This window comes from Pseudophryne corroboree, chromosome 3, assembly GCF_028390025.1.
Source record: "Pseudophryne corroboree isolate aPseCor3 chromosome 3, aPseCor3.hap2, whole genome shotgun sequence".
Lineage (NCBI taxonomy): Eukaryota > Metazoa > Chordata > Amphibia > Anura > Myobatrachidae > Pseudophryne > Pseudophryne corroboree.
This window is the reverse complement of record NC_086446.1, coordinates 552,599,399-552,619,926: the sequence shown is the minus strand read 5'-3', so window position 1 is coordinate 552,619,926 and position 20,528 is coordinate 552,599,399. Positions and strand designations below refer to the sequence as shown.

At 39.4% G+C, this 20,528-nt stretch overlaps 1 long non-coding RNA gene across 1 annotated transcript in view; it reads left to right on the top strand.

Moving 5' to 3' along the window:
- The window catches only part of LOC135058013 (uncharacterized), a 351,258-nt gene that overhangs the window by 68,955 nt on the left and 261,775 nt on the right, over window positions 1-20,528 (top strand). Inside the window, exon 2 of the long non-coding RNA XR_010244529.1 lies at window positions 18,660-18,768. This is a non-coding gene — a long non-coding RNA (uncharacterized LOC135058013). The remainder of the gene's footprint in view (window positions 1-18,659; window positions 18,769-20,528) is intronic.

Below are 20,528 nucleotides of genomic sequence, written 5' to 3'. Positions count from 1 at the left end.
TGTCCAGCACAGCTAGTGGTTTTTTTTGTGCTGTCACTGTCCATCTAAGGGGCTGTGGTGTTGCACTTTGTCCAGGGACCAGTCCCCTAAGTCCATCACAGTTGTACTGCAATGAATATGCTGTGTGTGTGTGTGTGTGTGTGTGTGTGTGTGTGTGTGTGTGTGTGTGTGTGTGTGTGTGTGTGTGTGAAAGTGGTCTGACTCCATGCAGTGTGGGACAAGCTGTGTCCCCCCAAAAAATAAAACAAATAAAAATAATTTGTTTGTTGTGTGCACTGCACCCCAGTACACCATAGTTATAAACAGTGGCGGAAGTACCGGAGTCATTGGAGTCAGTTGAGCCAGGCTCCAGCAGCAAAGAGGGCACTTCCTCCATTGTCTCTGGTGTACTTCCATCACTGTGTGCTCCTCCAGTTTCCAGACACTTGCAGACAGACTATCAGAGCATTGAGAAAGGGGAGGCGGGGTTTGCCTACAGTGTGTCCACCCCCCTGACACCCTGGCTGCCTGGCTCCTGCACGCTAACATCAGCAGAGAAGTGAAGATGGGTTTTTCCAGCAGTGTGCCCGCCACCCTGACACCTTGGCTGCCTGGCTCCCGACCGCTGACAGCAGCAAAGAAAGGGAGACGGAGCAACTGGTGAGTAGAGGGACTGATGGTGGAGAGAGTGCTGAGACAGGGGCAATGGCTTTGTGTGTGTATGTGGTTATGTTTGTTTATATGTTGCTGTGTGTGTGTGTGTGTGTGTGTGTGTGTGTGTGTGTGTGTGTGAATATGTGGCTATGTGTGCATATTGTGGGGGAATTTAATTGTTATCAGAGGTCCCTGCACCCACACGCACCTGCCTGCAACAATTCAAGTGTTTCTGCTGGTGGGCGCGAGACCTTCATTTCAGTCCGCTACCCCCTGAGGTGGTGAGCTGAAATGTGCAAAAAGTGACACGTTTGGGCGCCCAAAGAGGGCTTTTTGCATTGTGCCCATTCGTTTAGTCGGGGTTTGATACTTAATGCTGCTAAAACCAATTGATATGGGCATGATCAGCGTGATAACAGGGAACAATTGAATATCATCCCGTGATCTCCTGTCACTTTAGAATTGAATTCTCCCTGTATGTGTGAATATATGTGTGTATAACAGCTGTAGGTTTTATACCTCAATAATCAGTACACAATCACAAAGCAATGTCTGTACCTCCTCCACTTGTCATGAAAGGCACTTTATCACTGTCTGCCCCAGGCCAATGTGACACATAATCCAATTCTGGATGCCAGGGTATTGGTGGTGAAAGTAGGGGCAGGGGCGCTATCGCCTATTTCTCCTCAGGGCATCTAGTATAAACTTAAGGGGGGTACTCGTGGAGTGATCGCTGCTTAAAATCTAAGCAATCTGACTAGATTGCTTAGATTTTAAGCAGTGATCTCTCCGTGTGTACCTCTCACAGCGATAGCGATGCGCAGACCCGCGCATCGCTATTGCTGGTGCTAGGCCAATCTAGCGGGTCGCTCACTTCACCCGCTGGCTGAAATGAGTGCCCCTTCTCCCCCCGCACGCTCTGCACACATCGCTCTGTGCTGAGTGGGGGGAGAGATGTGTGCTGAGTGGTTCGCTCAGCACACATCTCTCCCCACATCTGCAGTGAGTACTGGCCTTAACACCCCTGGTTATATAGTACCGCGTGGGAAAGCGGTCTCAGTCCATGCAGTGTGGGACAAGGTGCGCACCCCAAAAAAATAAATGATTTGCTCTTTACATTGTTTGTTGTGTGCACTGCACCTCAGTACACCATAGTTGTATAGTACCGTGTGTGAAAGCGGTCTGACTCCACACAGTGTGGGACAAGGTGTGTCCCCCCCCCAAAAAAAAAAAAAAAATTATTTGCTCTTTACATTGTTTGTTGTGGGCACTGCACCCCTGATTTGTGAATTGTGATATGTGACTAAAAAATGGATAACAATCAGTTTACAGAACCAAATACTAGCGCTCCAGCTGCTGCACCAATTACTATTCCAATTTAATGTCATCTAGTACTAACGCTGATGCTCAAGAGAATAGAGAGTTTACACAACTGATAAAGAAAAAAGACCTCAAGCAGTAAGAAAAAGAAAGTTGGTTCCTGCAGAAAAACTAAAAATTGGCAACATGCCCTTCACATCACGAAGTGGCAAGGAAAGACTCAGTGCTTGGCCTATATTTATGACTGGTGATTCTGCAACTGTTAGTGAGGCATCTTCTGCCTCTCATGACAATGAAAGAACTTGTCACTCAAACTTTACAGTTGAAAAACAAACTGAAAACCACTAAGGCAGAAAACAGTGCTTGTCATGTTTAATATCCAACATAAGGGTGGGTGGGGGACATTTCAATCTTGCACCACCGTTCACTTATCCCACTGCTGTGTGGCAGTGTTTCATAGATATGCTACAAACTGACATCTGTTTGTGCCGTTACTCTGTCACATAGTAATAAGTAACCTGCCAGCTCACTGCAGTCTTTGACCTAGAGGATGAAAACAAAATTTTGAGCTATAAGGTGGTCAAAATTGTTTGCAAATGATTGTAAATTAATGTTATTGAGTTTAATAATACTCTAGGGACAAAAAAACGCAAAACTTATGTGATTTTGGTGTTTTTTGTAAAAAAAAATTTTTTCAAAAAGCCATATCCAAATCCCGTCACGGATTTGAAAATAATTTTAACAGATTACAGCATTTCAAAATATATTAACTGCCTCTTGTTTGCTGCCCACTGCTGTCGCTTAGCTTTGTCATCCAGCTACCTCTGTGCAACCTTTTAGCCTAAACTGGATAAAAACAAAACAATGAGCTGTGAGGTGTTTAGAATAGACTGGGAATGAATGGAAATAAATGTAATTGAAGTACTGAAGTATTGAAATACTGCTTATATAAAAACACCACCAAATTATGTTATTTTAGTGGCTTTTGTGGTTTTTTTTAAATTCTAGATCCAAAACCAAAACCAAAACCTGCAAGGTTGGGTTTGTCAAAACCAATACAGATCCAAAACAAGGAGATCCAGATCCAAGACCAAAAAATGGCCCGCTGCACACTCCTACAAATGATGTGATCATAGTATGTTTTATAAATTGAAAAAAATAAAATACAATACAGATCCAAAGCCAAAACAGGGGAGGGCTTTTTTTTTTTTTTTTTTGCAAAACCAAAACATGAAGCTAATACAGATCTGGATCTCCATTCGTGTTTTGGATCTGGATTGGTTTTGCCAAAACCATCCTTTCGTTTTTTGGGTTTGGGTTTGGGTTTGGTTTAAAATGAAAAAAAAAAAAAAAAAAAAAACACACACATAAAAGCAGCTAAAATCACAGAATTTGGTGGTATATTTGATCATACAGTGTTACTAACTTCAATACCATTCATTTCAACTAATTTATATTCTATTCTGAACACCTCACAATATTGTTTTTAGGCCAAAAGGTTGCACCAAGGTAACTGAATGACTGAGCTAAGCGACACAAGTGGGTGGGACATACACGTGGCCCATCTAGGAGTGGTACTGCAGAGGCAGACAGGATGGCAGTTTTAAAAACTAGGCCCCAAAGAGCACATAATGCAAAGAAAAAAAGAAGTGCAAGATGGAATTGTACTTGGACCCTCCCACCCACATTTATGTTGTATAAACAGGACATGCACACTTTTTAGCAAACCAACAATTTTAGCGACAGGGTCTGCCACACGACTGTGGCTGAAATGATTGCTTTGTTTGGGCACCCACCATAAAAGAAGCAATTATTCTCTCCTTACACAAACTGGCACTACAGAGGCAAGATGTCATCCTCATCCTCTGATTCCTCATCCTTCAGTGTTTACATCCTCATCCTCAAAAATAAATAATTCCACACCGAAGAGGTGTATTTTTTAGTATTTTGCCAGGCATGATAATGGGCTTATTCGTCCCATGGTCAACAAATGTCTCCACTGGTGCCTTATTCAAACAAACCACATAATTTAGGTGTCAATGGACTGCTTATGCTATTACCCAAAGTGTCTGAACTTGACAAGGACTTATGATGAATGCGCTGCAGGTGACATAATAGGGAGGATGTTCCTAGGTGGTTAACATCCTTACTTATTATGGATGGACAAAGGCAACAGATGGCTTGACACCTGATGTCCGGAATTGTGGAGATATAATTCCACACCAAAGTGGTGTCTGTTTTGGTATTTTGCCTAGGCATAACAATGGGCTTTTTTATCCCATGGCCAACAACTGTCTCCACTGGTGCCTTATTCAAACAAACCACATCACCTTCAGAATGCTCCTCATCAAGTTCCTCCTCAGCTACACCAATATCCTCCTCATCCTGGTGTACTTCTACAGTGACATCATCAATACTATTATCAGCAGCTGGACTGGTGGTGCTCCTCCCAGCACTTGCAGGGGGCAAGCAAATGGTGGTAGGAGCCTCCTCTTATACAGTCTTGGGAAGGTCAGGCCTAGACATTGCAACCGTGGACAGACTTGGACTCTCCTTGGGGATTTGTGATATCTCTGTACACACAGTTGTTTTTTCCTGTGCTTTAACAAGCTTTTTTTTTCTTTTCTTTTTTTTTCAAGAGGAAGGAGGGCTTCCATCTTCATGAGAATCTGAACCACCATCATGAACATAGGCCAAGGCCGCAGTTGCCTTTCCTTGCCAATTCATGTCATGAATGGCATATTGTCAATTTTACATTTCTAATCAGATAAAAAAAAATTGTTCTTAAATTTTACTTCTTGGATTTTACATTCCCTCTATGACATTGGGCATTGGACATAGCAGACAATGTTGATGGAAGTACATCATTAATGTCATGACTGGTGGCAGCAGCAGCTTCAGCACTGGTACTAGGAACTGAAAGCGGTTCCTGATCGTTAACTATATTTTTTCCAAATTTTTGTTCTCCATTTCATAGGACAGCACCCCTTTATTATTACAGCACACAGAACAGTGCCCCTGTATTTTCACAGCACCCCTATATTTTTACTGCATATAAGACAGTGCCAATGTACCTTTATTTTAACAACAGCACCCCTGTTTTTTTACAGGACAGGGTAAGTGTATATTTATTTTTTAAAGCACCCCCATATTTTTATAACATACAAGACAGGGCCATTGTACATTTATTTTCACAGCAGCCCTGTATTTGTACAGTATAAAGGACAGGGACAGCACCCCTCTATTTTAACAACACTTTTGTAATTTTACAGCATACAAGACAAGGCCAGTGTAACTTTCTTTTAACAACAGCACCCCTGTATTTTTACAGCCTACAGGACAGGGCCAGTGTACATTTATTTTTGCAGCACCCCAGTATTTTTACAGCATACAAGACAGGGACAGTGTACCTTTATTTTAACATAGCAACATAGTTTCTGAAGTTGAAATAAGGACAATTTGTCCATTACGTTCAACCTATGTGTGGTCTCCTATGCTGTATAATTTTCAGGACTAATTTTAACTGGTTCTAAAGTTGGCCGTTATGTTTATTACTCTCTTTTTATAACTATAGTGTGTGATCTATGCACCATAACCCTCTATATCTTTATCCTTAAGGAATGTATCTAGCCCATTCTTAAAAATGTTGACCGAGTCCACCATTACTACTCTCTAAGGCAGGGTATTCCAAACTTGTATTGTCCTTACTATGTAAAAACCTATTTGTCTTAGTGTGCAGAACCTCTTCTCTTCTAACCTAAGCGGGTGTCCACGTGTCCTCTGTGTTAATCTTACTAAAAACAGATTTTTTGCATATTCATAAATGTTGATCATGTCCCCTCTTAATCTCCTCTTATCCAGTGTAAACATGCCTAGCTTTGTAAGTCTTTCCTGGTATTCCAGCATCTCCATTCCTCTGATTAGTTTGGTTGCCTGCCTCTGAACCTTTTCTAGCTCCAGGATATCCTTTTTGTAATATGGTGCCCAAAATTGTGCACAGTATTCAAGATTTGGCCTCACTACGGATTTATATAATGAAAGTATAACACTCTCATCCCTTGCATCAATTCCCCACTTAATGCATGCTAATACCTTGTTTGCCTTTTTTGCTGCAATCTTACTTTGGGTACTGCTGCTCAGTTTGCAATCTATGAGATCAACTAAGTCTTTTTCCAGTACAGAATTCCCTTAATTCACTCCATTTAGTGTTTTGTTCTTGCTACCAAAGTGCATTACCTTGCACTTGTCTGTATTGAAACTCCTTCTCCATTTTGCTGCCCATGATTCCAGTTTAGCTAAATTGTTCTGGAGAGACTCGGCATCACCCTCCAAATTTATAACCTTGCATAGTTTGGTATGGTCTGCAAAAATTGACACCATGCTCTCTAAACCTACTGCTAGATCATTAATAAACATGTTGACCAATAGTGGTCCAAATACAGATCCTTGTGGCATACCACTTAGTACTTTTGTCCAATTTGAAAAAGTTCCATTTACCACAACGCGCTGCTCCCTATTCTCCTACCAATTACTAACCCAAGTGCATATTGTGCTCCCTAGCCCCAGTTCTTGTAATTTTTAGATAAGTCTCATGTGCGGTACTGTGTCAAATGCATTAGCAAAGTCTAAAATGATAACATCCACCTCCTTACCCTGATCAAGGTTTGCACTAACTGTTTCATAAAAGTCTAGTAAGTTTGTTTGACATGATCTATCCTTCACAAATCCATGATGGTTCTTATTAATAACCTTATTGGTTTTAAGGAACTTCTGTATACTGTACCTTAGAATACTTTCCAGTACTTTCCCCACTATAGATGTAAGACTAACTGGTCTATAATTACCTGGTTCAGCTTCACTCCCCTTTTTGAATATTGGCACTATCTCTGCTATACGCTAGTCTTTGGGAACCATGCCTGATGTCAGTGAGTCATTGAAGACCATAAATAGTGGTCTTGCTAGCTTGGAGTGATGCTCCATGAGAACCCTTGGGTGAATACCATTGGGACCAGGTGACTTAATAATCTTGTTTTTTTAATCGATCACAGACTTCCTCCTCGCTTAAATAAGCACTTAGCAGTGGGACATTATCTTTATTGAGGTTGTGTGTTACTCCCTGCATCTGGTCCTCTCTTATGAATACCGATGAGAAAAACTCATTTAATTTATCCGCTATGTTATTTTTAGTTTTTGATTAACACTCCCAGCCTGTCCTTTAATGGGCTTATACTCTCCTTCTTTAATCTTTAGCTGTTGATATAATAAAAAAAAATGGGGGTTTTTTATTTAATTTCCTTGGCTACTAGCTTTTTCAGTTTCTACTTTAGCCGCTATTATTTATTTTTTACATATTTTGATACACGTTTTATAGTACTGGAATGACTCTGCCTTCCCGTCAGATTTGTGTTTTTTGAATGCTCGACTTTTTTTGCCTATTAGCTCCTTAATCTTTTTATTAAGCGACATTGGTTTGGGATTTTTAGTCCTTTGTTTGCTGCCCATGGGAATTAATTTACATGTAATCTCATCCAGCAGCGATTTTAACACTTCACATTTCTCCGTAGTATTTTTTTCTTTAAACAAAATTTCCCATTCAATGTCCCTTAAAGCTTTCCTTATCATGTCTAAATTTGGCTTTGCTAAAATTAAAAGTCCTAGTTGCATGTGACCATATTGTGGTTGCTGTTTCTTATGGGCTCCCCTACAATAATATTTGATATCAATTCCCAATTGTTTGTTAATACCAGGTCTAAGATTGCATTGTACCTAATTGGTTCCTAGATTAGTTGAAGTAAGTAGTTATCATTTAATATGTTTAAAAACATATTACCCCTGGATGTATCACATGAATCATTTGTCCAATTTATCTCCAGATAGTTAGTCTCCCATCACTATTACATCTCCTAATCCTGCCGCTTTTTCAATTTGCTTCAGCAACAATTCCTCGTAAAATACAGTAACCCCAGGTGGCTTGTAGCGTAGCCCCAATACCATCTTTATTGCAATTTCTACCTACAACATCTCAACAGTATTTACAGTCCCCTCATGAATATCTTTACGTAAAGACATACCCCTCCACCCCATTAATTTAATCTGTCTTTCCTAAACAGCGCATACCCCTCTAGATTGACTTACCAATCATGAGATTCACCAAACCAAGTTTCAATAATGCCTATAATATCATAGTTTGCTTGCTGCAAGGACTTCTGTTTCCCTCTTGTCACCTGTAAGGGTTCTAGCATTTACATACATACAATTATAAGATAAGTATTTCCCCTTTTGTTATGGACTTCATTTTCTATATGCAGTAATGATGACCCATAATCATCATTAGTTAGTGTTTTTGCAATACCCTTGGTAATACCCTTAATAGTTCCCATCTTAGGGCCCTAGCCAGCTGCTCTTTCCCTCTCCCCTTCTTCACCCCCTCTTAGTTCACTACCTCCATCCATACTATTCTGGCTGCATGACCCATAGTTTCTAGCTAAACCCTCCCCCCAGGCACCTAGCTTAAAAACTCCTCCAACCTTTTAACCATCCCCCCCCAGCACTGCTGCCCCCTTCTTATTCAGTTGCAATCCATCGTGACAAAAAGATGGTGCGTGATTGAGAAGTCCTTCCAGTGTTCCATGAACACAAATCCCTCTTTTCTACACCAGTCTCTATAATCCACAAATTTACCTCCCTAATCTCCCTCTGCTTCTATGGGCTAGCACGTGGCATGCACCCCTGTATTTTTACAGCACACAGGACAGGGCCAGTGTACATTAATTTTTACAGCACCCCTGTATATTTACAACACCCCTGTAATGTTACAGCATACAAGACAGGGATGGTGTACCTTTATTTTAACTACAGCATACCTGTATTTTTACAGCATACAGGACAGGGCCAGTGTACATTTATTTTTACAGCACCCCTGTATTTTTACAGCATACAAGACAGGGCCAGTATACATTTATTTTCACAGCACCCCTGTATTTCTACAGCATACAGGACAGGGCCAGCACCCCTGTAATTTTATAGCATACAAGAAAGGGCCAGTATACTTTTACAACACCCCTGTATTTTTTTTGGATACAGGACAGTGCCCCTGTACAGCACAATGACAGGACAGCAACACCCATGTACAGCTTTAGCACCCCTAATAGCACAGGACATCACAGTGACAGGACAGCACCCCTAAAAGCACAGGACACCACAGTGACAGGACAGCACCCCTAACATCACACAGGACAGCACCCCTAACAGCACAAGACACCGCAGTGACAGGACAGCACCCCTAACAGCACATAGGACAGAACCCCTAAAGAGCATACACTGACTCCACCTGACGCCACCACCCATAGAGAGACAGAGGTCTATCTCCCTCACTCTCCAAGGCTGGAGTGAAAATGGCAATGACGTGCAGCTCCTTATATGGAATCCAACACCCGCAAGAATCTGACAGCGGGATGATGATGTTTTGCCTCATGTTGGGATCCGAGTCTGGTGGGAAGTCCCAAGCCAGACTCAATTCCCGGCTCGGATCGTGAAGTTTTGGGAGGGTTCGGATCACTGAGATCCGAACCCGCTCATCTCTCTCTGTAAGTACAGTGTTTTGTGGGCATAATTATTGTGGTTATTAAAAAATACCCTTAATAATAATGCATACATTGTCGGCACTATTATTAAGGCTATTTTTTTATATGTGCTTTATTATTTCTTCTTTTATTTGATGTAATCATTATTAAGGTCCATAATTATTTGTGTTATTATTTGTACATCAAATAATAGCACCATTAATAATTCACACAATAAAAAATAGCCATAATAATAATAATATTAATAAATAATAATAATAATATAAATTACAACATCAAGTAATAGCTACATTGATAATACTAGCATGCCTCTTGCAGTTATCCTAATTGATACATTGCTAAATATTTTTCCACTTAAGGTACTGTAGATGACTACGCCAAAAAGTCTGGCTATCCCTGCTCTAGAGAATAAGTAATTATTCACCCTCACATTACTCTACTCTCTTCTTTATCTATAACCTAATTTCTGTCCATATTACCTTTTACCCTCTACTTCACCGACTATTGCCTCACGGTGGCTCTAGTCACCTTTTCTTCATCTCCTCCTTGTATGCTGCATTTGCAGAGAACCATATAAATGGAGATTGTAACAGAGGAGAAATAATAGAATATCGCACTTGCTTAGTGGGAAATCCACCACTGATTCTTGAACTGTGACATTTATTTACATTAAATACAAAATGATATAGGACTACTAAAATCTCTACATGACAAAAGCCTAATGGTATTACCCACTGTTGCCCACTATCCCTGATAAGTACTGTAGCTGTTGGTACCAATTACGTAATTACATGTTAAATGAAATTAACAATACTTGCTTTAGTCTTCCATTCTTTTAGCATAAATAAGAGTAGTTTTGACTGTATATTTTGAAGAATTTCTTTAAAATTCTCAAGATACTGTATACTCTATTACTTGATGACAAAAAAAGTATAATTTACTTTTTATTTCCGTAGGCTACTATCCTTAATTTAAAAAGGAAAAAAATACTATAAAAAAGTAACAATTTATAAAAAAAATGTGTATCTAAACATCAGTACAAAAGAGTGTTGACGGCTCTTTTCTTCACTATGAAGCAAACCCTGCAATATTATAAGGAATATACAATTAACTTTTTAAAAATCTTTGAAGTAACTCAAAGAAATGTGGACCTTACATTTTACAGCATCATATGATTTACAGATTATTTATAAATTTATAGTGATATATTATTTGTAAGAATAATGAAAATAAAATATGTGGGGATGTGGTATTCATTGCAAATGTCATCTTCCTTGTTTGATTAAAGACAACTGAAGTCACTTAAAGAACAATTACTATTTTACCTTTTTTAACTGCTATTTATCCTTCATTTCATTAATTGTCTATCATTTTTTTAAAGATGGTGACCAGTCTAATTTCATCATTATGTCTAATCATGAAATAACATTTTGGTACCTACACTAACTGGAATGATTCAATGGGATCAGTATGATATCCTAGCGGTCAGGGGACTGATGCCAGAATCTCGGCAGATGGGATACCGGCAGCAAGTGCAGCATGTTCCCTGACCGGCTTGCTGCGGTAACCATGCTTCAAGGTCAGTGATGACCTTTGGTTATATTCCCCCTTGGTTGGTGGCGTTAGCACCATCCAAGTGTGGATTCCAGCTGGCAGTCGGGATTCCAACCGCCAGTATTTCACAGGTGTTGGGATTCTGGTGTCTGTATCCTAACAGCCAGTATCCCGACAGCTGGTAAATTGACTGCCTCCTGATTCAGTTGGTTGCTTCCTTGTCACAATATCACAATATTTTCTTCAACTTTTGCACTTCTTTTTTTTTTATAAACAGCAAATTATTTTTTTCCATTTATTAATTCTGCCCATTAGCTGATATATTTTATTACTAAAGTACATGTAGATACACTGTTTGGTTTCCTTTTAAATCACATGACATATTCTGAATGTTTTCTATAGTGAATTCATTGCATAGAAGTCCATGAGCTCTGACTAATCCTGCATCCATTTGCATGAATTATTCAATATATTGTCCATTTTGTTAAAGGAAATCAAGAGGTCAAATGTTTAGATACTGATTACTAGGTATATTTATAAAAAAAAACAATTATAATAAAAAATAAAGAGTAAGGACAATACAAGAAAATGAATCTGAGAGTCTAGGGAGATAAGCAAATGTGCTGTCAAAGTGATTTGGTTGTTATAGAAATATGTTTTCCTGTTAAAGTATTGATAAATATGTGAATTTTTTAAATTCCCATTTATAACAAACCTGCATTTTGCAAACCTTTACAACAGGGACAATGTTCTACTAAATAAATTATTTAACATTTTTCTTTCAATCTGGTCAGATACAGCTTACAGTGAATCCCATATGCACAATCATTTTGCATCTAAGCAATCAATACGGGTATAGCAAGAGAATTGAAGTTTTAAACCTTTCATGTGGTAAGAAACTCGCTGGAGTTGAAAATTTGATCTGGTTGGTACACTATACACAGCTTTCAGACTGCAGGAAGAATTGATATATTTCAAAGAACTGTAGAAACCAATTAAGTAAAACAGAGGTGGTAAGGAACAAAATATTGGAAAAATAAAAGGAGAAAAAAGTAGGGGAAGATTTACTTAGCTAACAATTCAGAACAAGACAACAGGACAACACATTTTATTTGATTTTTTTTATTAAAGTCTAATTTAATTGATGATATTTCAATAAAAGACATTTAGAGTGAGCAGAAAATGGTGCTTGTTCTGTGGATTGGCACGTCTGAATAAAATAAGCTGCTAAAGAAACTGTCACTACATATTATAAACATTTTCAAGGACACCTACTGTATAATCCGTTATCTCCTCACATTTTTACATTTCATTATATCTGTTGTCAAATGGGAAATATTCTTAACAGCTGCATAAAAATGGTTACAATATGACCTCATTTGATTATATACCTATGCATTTTTTATTAATACTTGTTGTGATAGCAAGGATTTAAATAATTATAATGCACATCAAATATCAGTATTGTCTTGGTAATAAAGCACAGAAATAGTTTATTTTTTCTTTAAAAAATAAATAAATGAAGATATCAGCACTTGCCTAGAGTGTAGAAAGAAACTTTATCTGCTATGGCTCAGATAATATTGTTAGGATTTTTTATGCCTCTTATCTTGAAGACCTCCTTTTTCTTCTAATTACAAACTTCTTTAATTGGTTCTTTGGTTGCATGTGCAAGGAATTTGAAATGTAATTTTATTTTTGTTCTTATTGTCTTCTTTTGAAGCGTAATTAGCATGATCTGTGGAATAATAGGATAAAAACCTTGAATGCTCATGTCCTACAGCAATATACACAACAAGGAATAAGGTGACAGAAACAAACTTTGTATGCTACTGTAAATTTAACTACTTGTGGAGGTCCTGTGTAGGCATGTGCTAGTATAGCCAGGGCTTAACTCTTCATGTTCAGTCACAGGTGGCTGAGTTAATGAGATTCTTGATCAAATGACTTTCAAACAAATGTCTGAATTTGTACATACCATGTATTAAATAGACATTGATGGCTGCTGATGCTGAATAAGGTCCTCGCCCCTTCCCTGTGAAATACACTCTCCACTGAGCAGTAGCATTAAACTCCTGGTACAACTTAGAGATAGTCCTCACTCTCAATAGGATGTCCCATTTTTTAGTTCACTTGCTCTATATATTTTTATAGGTCTCTCTCTCTCCTTACATTTCTTCCACTATATTGTGTGTGAATGTTGTATTTGTACCAGTTATGGCATTGTCTTATATGCACATTTTTGTACGGTACAGGTTGAGTATCCCTTATCCAAAATGCTTGGGACCAGAGGTATTTTGGATATCGGATTTTTCCGTATTTTGGAATAATTGCATACCATAATGAGATATCATGGTGATGTTACCTAAATCTAAGCACAGAATACATTTATGTTACATATGCACCTTATACACAGAGCCTGAAGGCAATTTTAGCCAATATTTTTTATAACTTTGTGCATTAAACAAAGTGTGTGTACATTCACACAATTCATTTATGTTTCATATTCACCTTATACACACAGCCTGAAGGTCATTTAATACAATATTTTTAATAACTTTGTGTATTAAACAAGGTTTGTGTACATTGAGCCATCAAAAAACAAAAGTTTCACTCTCACTCTCACTCAAAAAAAGTCCGTATTTCGGAATATTCCGTATTTCGGATATTTGGATATGGGATACTCAACCTGTATTATATATCTGTTTATTGTTATGTGCAGTTCTCCAACAAAATTCTTCTTAAAAAAAAAAAAAGATCTTGAAGCTTTTATGAGCATATTTGAAGCTCAATACCAAAGCAATTCAAGACAAACACCTATTTTACATATTTAATATTTTTAATTGGAGTCCACATTCTCCCTGAGAAAGGGATACAATGTGGTTCATTGTTGTGATTTTACACCATGTTGTGTTTTTCACCTTGTCTGACTGACTACAGATGTTAAGGGAAGTGTACATTTTTATAATTTTATTATTTCTCCTGTTATTTGTGAGCCCAGAACAAGTCTTTTAACCCACCACCTAATGATTCACAATTTAGCAAAGTTTTAAGGGGAAAAACCATGGCTATTTTCAGGCTCCTTTAATTTTAATTTTAATTCTAATTTATTTTTCTTGTACTCCCACCTTTTACTACAGCACCAATAAGTGTCCTCCTATTTCTTCTTGTGCTAGTTATTATTTTATTTGTAGTGTTTTTGCCCTATTATTGTTTGAAATCATTAGCACAACAGTTTGTCTATTTTTTCAAAGAGCCTAATCACCCTTTGGGGTTGATTTTTCAAAGTATTGATAAGCATTTGTAAAATTGATAGATACAATATTAAGTAGCATCTTAAAACATAATCCAAACATAATCAAAAAATAATTCTTTAAAATGCTTCTTGTATTTTGGGTAGTAGATTATTACTTGGCAGTGCTTCAAAATGGCAAAATTTAAGTCCCAGAAAAAATGTACCTAAAATAAGCAGAAAAAACACCCCCCCTGGTCTCTTTGTATAATACAAATAAGATAAAGATAGTTTTCTACAGTAAAGGGGGGTACTCACGGAGCGATCGCTGCTTAAAATCTAAGCAATCTGACTAGATTGCTTAGATTTTAAGCACGATCGCTCCGTGTGTAGCCCCCTCAGTGATAGCGATGCGCAGCCCCGCGCATCGCTATCGCTGCTGCTAGATTGGCCTACATGCAGGCCAATCTAGCGGGTCGCTCACTTCACCCGCTGGGTGAAGTGAGCGGCCCCCCCGTCTCCCCCCGCGCGCTCAGCACAGATCGCGCTGTGCTGAGCGCCGGGAGAGATGTGTGCTGAGCGGTTCGCTCAGCACACATCTCTCTGCCATCGGCCAGTGAGTACTGGCCTTTACTGTAATAATAATAAAACTTTAGCTATCTTCTATGCAAATCTGGTACTACAGTACTTGCAACTGGCAATGTTAAGAGTTAATATTTTTTTTGCATTATTACTTGCTTCTCTAACTATATTTATAGTTATATATTGTGTGTAGTAAGCAATATGTAGAATGCACTGCTTCTCAGAGCATAGGCTATACTTACAGAAGAATCTAAATTAGTCACTAAAAATGTAGATTTTATTTATATAATTTTGAAAAAAAATGCTGAATAAAGAGTGTTGCTCCCATTGGTACTGCAGCCCTCCAGCAAACCTCCAGAAGTGAGTCACCTTGCTATACTGCTGCCAAGAAACTGGGTTCTACAATCCAAATTTTCAGCTCAGAAGGGGCTTCGTCTGCTCTCCCTACAGGCTGCTTGTGCTTCAGTAACCCAGCAAGGCCCGTGACTGTAGGAGGAAGCACTTGTTACATTCCATAACATGCTGGGGTCTCGTTTACAGATATCTAACTATATCGACACTTGATACCAGCATGTTCCCTGATTAATCCACCCTCCCACAAAGTGTCTGATCTCTGGAATCTGGGCTGGCCTATATGTATACACTGTCTCTCCTGCTCAGCTGCCTTACAACTCCTTAGTTGCTGGTCCAACCCCCCCTCCGCCCCCCCCCCCCCCCACACACACACACCACCTCAATGCCTCTTATGAAGCTGGATTTATAGTCCCTACATCTCTTTCCTGTTGAAGCCATATCTGTGAGGGCCCATGCTGAGTCAGCCTGTCTCCAGTGGTTAATACAAGAACTCAACCCCCCTTCCTCCTTAGTGTGGGATATTTGATAACAGGACTCAACAAGACTCAATACTCAGTCCATTGATTCTTCGGAACCTGCGGCACATTACCTCATCCTCACTTATGTTTTTTGAAGCTACTACTGTCAGGACCGGTGACATTTTTTGCAGATTACCCGCTCTTCCTCTAACTATCTGCAACCATAAGTTGTTGTGAATATGCACAAATTGAACCCTTGTACAGTATGTGTGTGTGCGTGTATTAAAGAGAGTGTGTATAAACTAGAAATGTGCGCCAGACCATTTTGGCTGGATTTAGATTTGTCTCTGATTTGTCATCAGGCTTTGAATTTGGATTTGCCAAACAGCCATGACTGACTTTGGATATGGATTTGAATTTGGATTTTTTTATTTTTTTTACAATAAAGCCAAATCACTTAATTTGGGCTTTTTTTTTTGTTCTTAGAGTATTATTAACCTCATTAACACTAATTTTCAGTCAATTTTGATGACCTCACATCTTATGATATTGTTTTCACCATTATTGGGCAAAGGCTGCAGCAACCTGGTTGGTTACTAAGTGACAGAGCAGCAGCACAAACACATGGCAGTTTAGAGCATATCTGTGAAACATTGCCACACAGCAGTAACAGAAATAAAAGCTAGTGCAATATGGAATTGTCCTTGGGCTCTCCCTCCCTCCCTTATGTTGGGTATTAAAAAGGACATGCACAGTTTAAGAAATCAAGCACTTCAGCAACAGGGAATGACACCTTTGTGGCTGATGTGCTCGCTTTGTTTGGGCTTCCCCAAATTTTTTTGGAAGGACTACCTTCCGATCACTAATGAGGATGATGAGGGTGTTAATTACATTATAATCTTGTAAAATAAATTTCAGAACTCGACACAAATTACTTAACATGGAGGAGATGCCTAGATGGCAAAGTTTGGCCTCACAAATGAAGCAGATGCCTTCACAAACATTCTGTGTAAGAGAAAACATTTTGTTATCCCTAATGCTGTATTATTTTTCACTCAGTGTGCATTAGGGATAACAAAATGTTTTCTCTTACACATAATTACCCCTCCCTTTTAGCACACCTGAGTGGCATCACAATCTGATTGAGCAGCTTGCCAATAAATGTGCATTGTAATTAGAGAGGCATGGATGGGTCAGCATTAGGAGGGATTGCTGACCCCAGAGTGCCATTGGAGAAGTTGGGGATGTCTCCAGGTAAGCTGGCTCTCAGATGCTGTAGGAGCCATTATCATGTGGCCTTACACTGGGCATTCAGACCCAGACATATGTGTAATTATTTATGCAGTGGGTGTGGGGTGGCCCCTATGTCGGTATGGCTGGGCGGCTTCAGGTTGGCACACCCTAACACTTTATTAACACTTATGATTTTTACTATCACTTTGTACATATTTTTGTATTATTTTAATCACACTTCACTTACATAGCACTTATGTGCTTCTTAGTAACCTTTATTAATTTTCACCTGTGTGCTGACCTGGAGTAGCTGACCTGTGCCAACGTGATGGGGTCCTACACCCCGGACCCATACCTAGTATTAGGGACCCCCAGTGATGGAGATGCCTTGCCGATCGGCATGGGGGCTTAACCCTATATCTGCAGATATACGCAACTAAGATCTCCGTATTATCTGATTATTTATTATGTAGTATTATTGTTCACTCAGTGTGCATTAGGGATAACAAAATGTTTTCTCTTACACAGAATTACCCCTCCCTTTTAGCACCTGAGTGATATCACAATCTGATTGAGCAGCTTGCCAATAAATGTGCATCGCCTTCACAAACATTGCCAGGATTTGGGTAAAAATAATCCAACACCCAAGAGGTGGCTTTTTTGGTCTTATCCCCATGCATCACAATGGCTTTCTTTTTATCACAGGCAAGAACTGCAGCCACTGGTGGCTGACAAACACAAAAACATAATCAACATCCTCATCTTCAGTGTTAGATAGTAGTAGTACACACATACCCCCTCAACCTGTTCCACTTCCATACATAATTCCTCAATTTCTATTATGCCCTCATCACCATCCTTACATGTGCAGATGATGTAGAAATGGTGAAAGTAGGTGAAAAAGGCTTGTTTATGAGAACAGTGTGAGAAATGCTAAACTCACACATATCTACCATGGACACTCCTTAACGTTGCTCAGGATTTTTTACGGTTCTGAACGCACAGTTTGTTCTACTGCCTTAGTGGTTTTAATTTTTTTGAAACCTCTTTTAGACTCTGAGTGAAAAGTTCTTGTATAGTCATGAGAGGCTGAGCTAAAACAAATTCTACAATTGTAAACAAGGTGGATTTCTTTTTTGGACACCTTGAGCCCAAATGGAACTGTTGAAACTATTGGTTTAAATAATTCCATTTAACATACTATGTAGTAAACATATTCTGGGTAGAAAAACATTTGAGGTATATTGGCCAGTACTGCATTAGGTAAAGGTAGAGATAGTAGGGGGGGGGGGGGGGGGGGCTAAACATATAACACGTAGAGACTCACAGTATCTAGTGGTCTGCTCAATTTATATTTTTAGAAGGTTTTACGAGATCATATGAGAATGTTGGTATCATAGTTTATATAATTAATAATAGAGAAGTAGAGATTCATAAAAAGGATTATTTTTTGTGATGAAGGTAGCTCCACAGATGCAGACAATATTTTTGGAGTACAGTCTGCACTAGTACTGTAAATGTATTGGCATTGTTGTTTTGTATTAGATGTTTTTATCATATTGTAATAGGTTTATAATATGTAACACTGTTTCACTATTTTATATATTTACACAGTATGTAGCTGAACGCTGTTAACAGCATCATGTAACACTTCTTAAATGCACAAAGTTTTGAATTTACGTATCATGGCAATGGTTGTTATGTTTATAGGTTGCCACAGCAACAGCCCTGGTGCCCGCAGGATGGCCCGTGTGACTTCACTTCCGGACACCTGATCAGGAACTGGACCGAAAGTAGCGGCAACGGGAGGGCATCCCTGGTAAGGTATTTATTGTGTGTGTTGTTCACATTGCACTGTTGTGTGTCCTGAAGACGGGGTCTTGAGCCTTAAAACGTTGACTTTAATACATCATCGGTTTGTTTACCACCATTAAGACTCCAGGGTAATGCCTTATTTTGAATCGTATACTGCATACCCGGGGAACCAGGTGATGGAGGGAGGGCACTGGAGCACATTCATTTTATAAAGAGCGTGCCGCACCAGCACAGCAAGTGTGTATGTGTGTGTGTGTGTATGTATGTGTGTATATATATATATATATATATATATGTATAATACGTGTGTGTATGTATATGTGTGTATATGTATATGTGTATATGTATGTATGTGTGTATATATATATATATATATATATATATATATACAGTGGGGCAAAAAAGTATTTGGACAGCCACCGATTGTGCAAGTTGACCAACTTAAAAAGATGAGAGAGGTCTGTAGTTTCCACCATAGGTACACTTTAACTGTGAGAGACAGAATCCGAAAAAAAAAAGGAAATCAAATTGAATGATTTTTAAACAATATACTTATATATTCTTGTGGAAAATAAATATTTGGACACCTACCAAGCAGCAAGATTTCTGTCTCTCACAGACCTATTACTTCTTCTTTAAGAAGCTCTTCTATCCTCCACTCGTTACCTGTATTAATGGCACCTGTTTGAACTGGTTATCTGTATAAAAGACACCTGTCCACAGCCTCAGTCAGACTGCTACCTATCCACCATGGCCAAGACCAGAGAGCTGTCTAAGGACACCAGGGACAAAATTGTAGAGTTGCACAAGGCTGGGATGAGCTACTCGACAATAGGCAAGCAGCTTGGTGAGAAGAGATCAACTGTTGGCACAATTATTAAAAAATAGAAGAAATACAAGATCACTGACAATCTCCCTCGACCTGGGGCTCCATGCAAGATCCCACCTCGTGGGGTATCAATGATCTTGAGAATGGTGAGGAATCAGCCCAGAACTACATGGGGGACCTGGTCAATGACCTCAATAGAGCTGGGACCACAGTCACAAAGGTTACCATTAGTAACACACTACGTCATCATGGATTGAAATCCTGCAGCGCCCGAAAGGTCCCCCTGCTTAAGCCCGTCTAAAGTTTGCCAGTGGATGATCCAGAGGCGGATTGGGAGAATGTAATGAGGTCAGATGAGAGCAAAATCGAACTTCTTGGTATAAACTCTGCTCGCCGTGTTTGGAGGGAGCAAAATCATGAATGGCATCCCAAGAACACCATACCCACTGTGAAGCATGGGGGTGGAAACATCATGCTTTGGGGCTGCTTTTCTGCAAAGGGGACAGGATGACTGATCCGTATTAAGGAGAGGATGAATGGGGCCATGTATCGTGAGATTTTGGGCAAAAACCTCTTTCCCTCATTGAAGATGGAACGTGGCTGGGTCTTCCAGCATGACGATGACCCCAAACACTAGAGATGAGCGGGTTCGGTTTCTCTGAATCCGAACCCGCCCGAACTTCATGTTTTTTTACACGGGTCCGAGCGACTCGGATCTTCCCGCCTTGCTCGGTTAACCCGAGCGCGCCCGAACGTCATCATCACGCTGTCGGATTCTCGCGAGGCTCGGATTCTATCGCGAGACTCGGATTCTATATAAGGAGCCGCGCGTCGCGGCCATTTTCACACGTGCATTGAGATTGATAGGGAGAGGACGTGGCTGGCATCCTCTCCGTTTAGAAATAAAAATAGATAGGAGAGTGAGAGTGAGACAC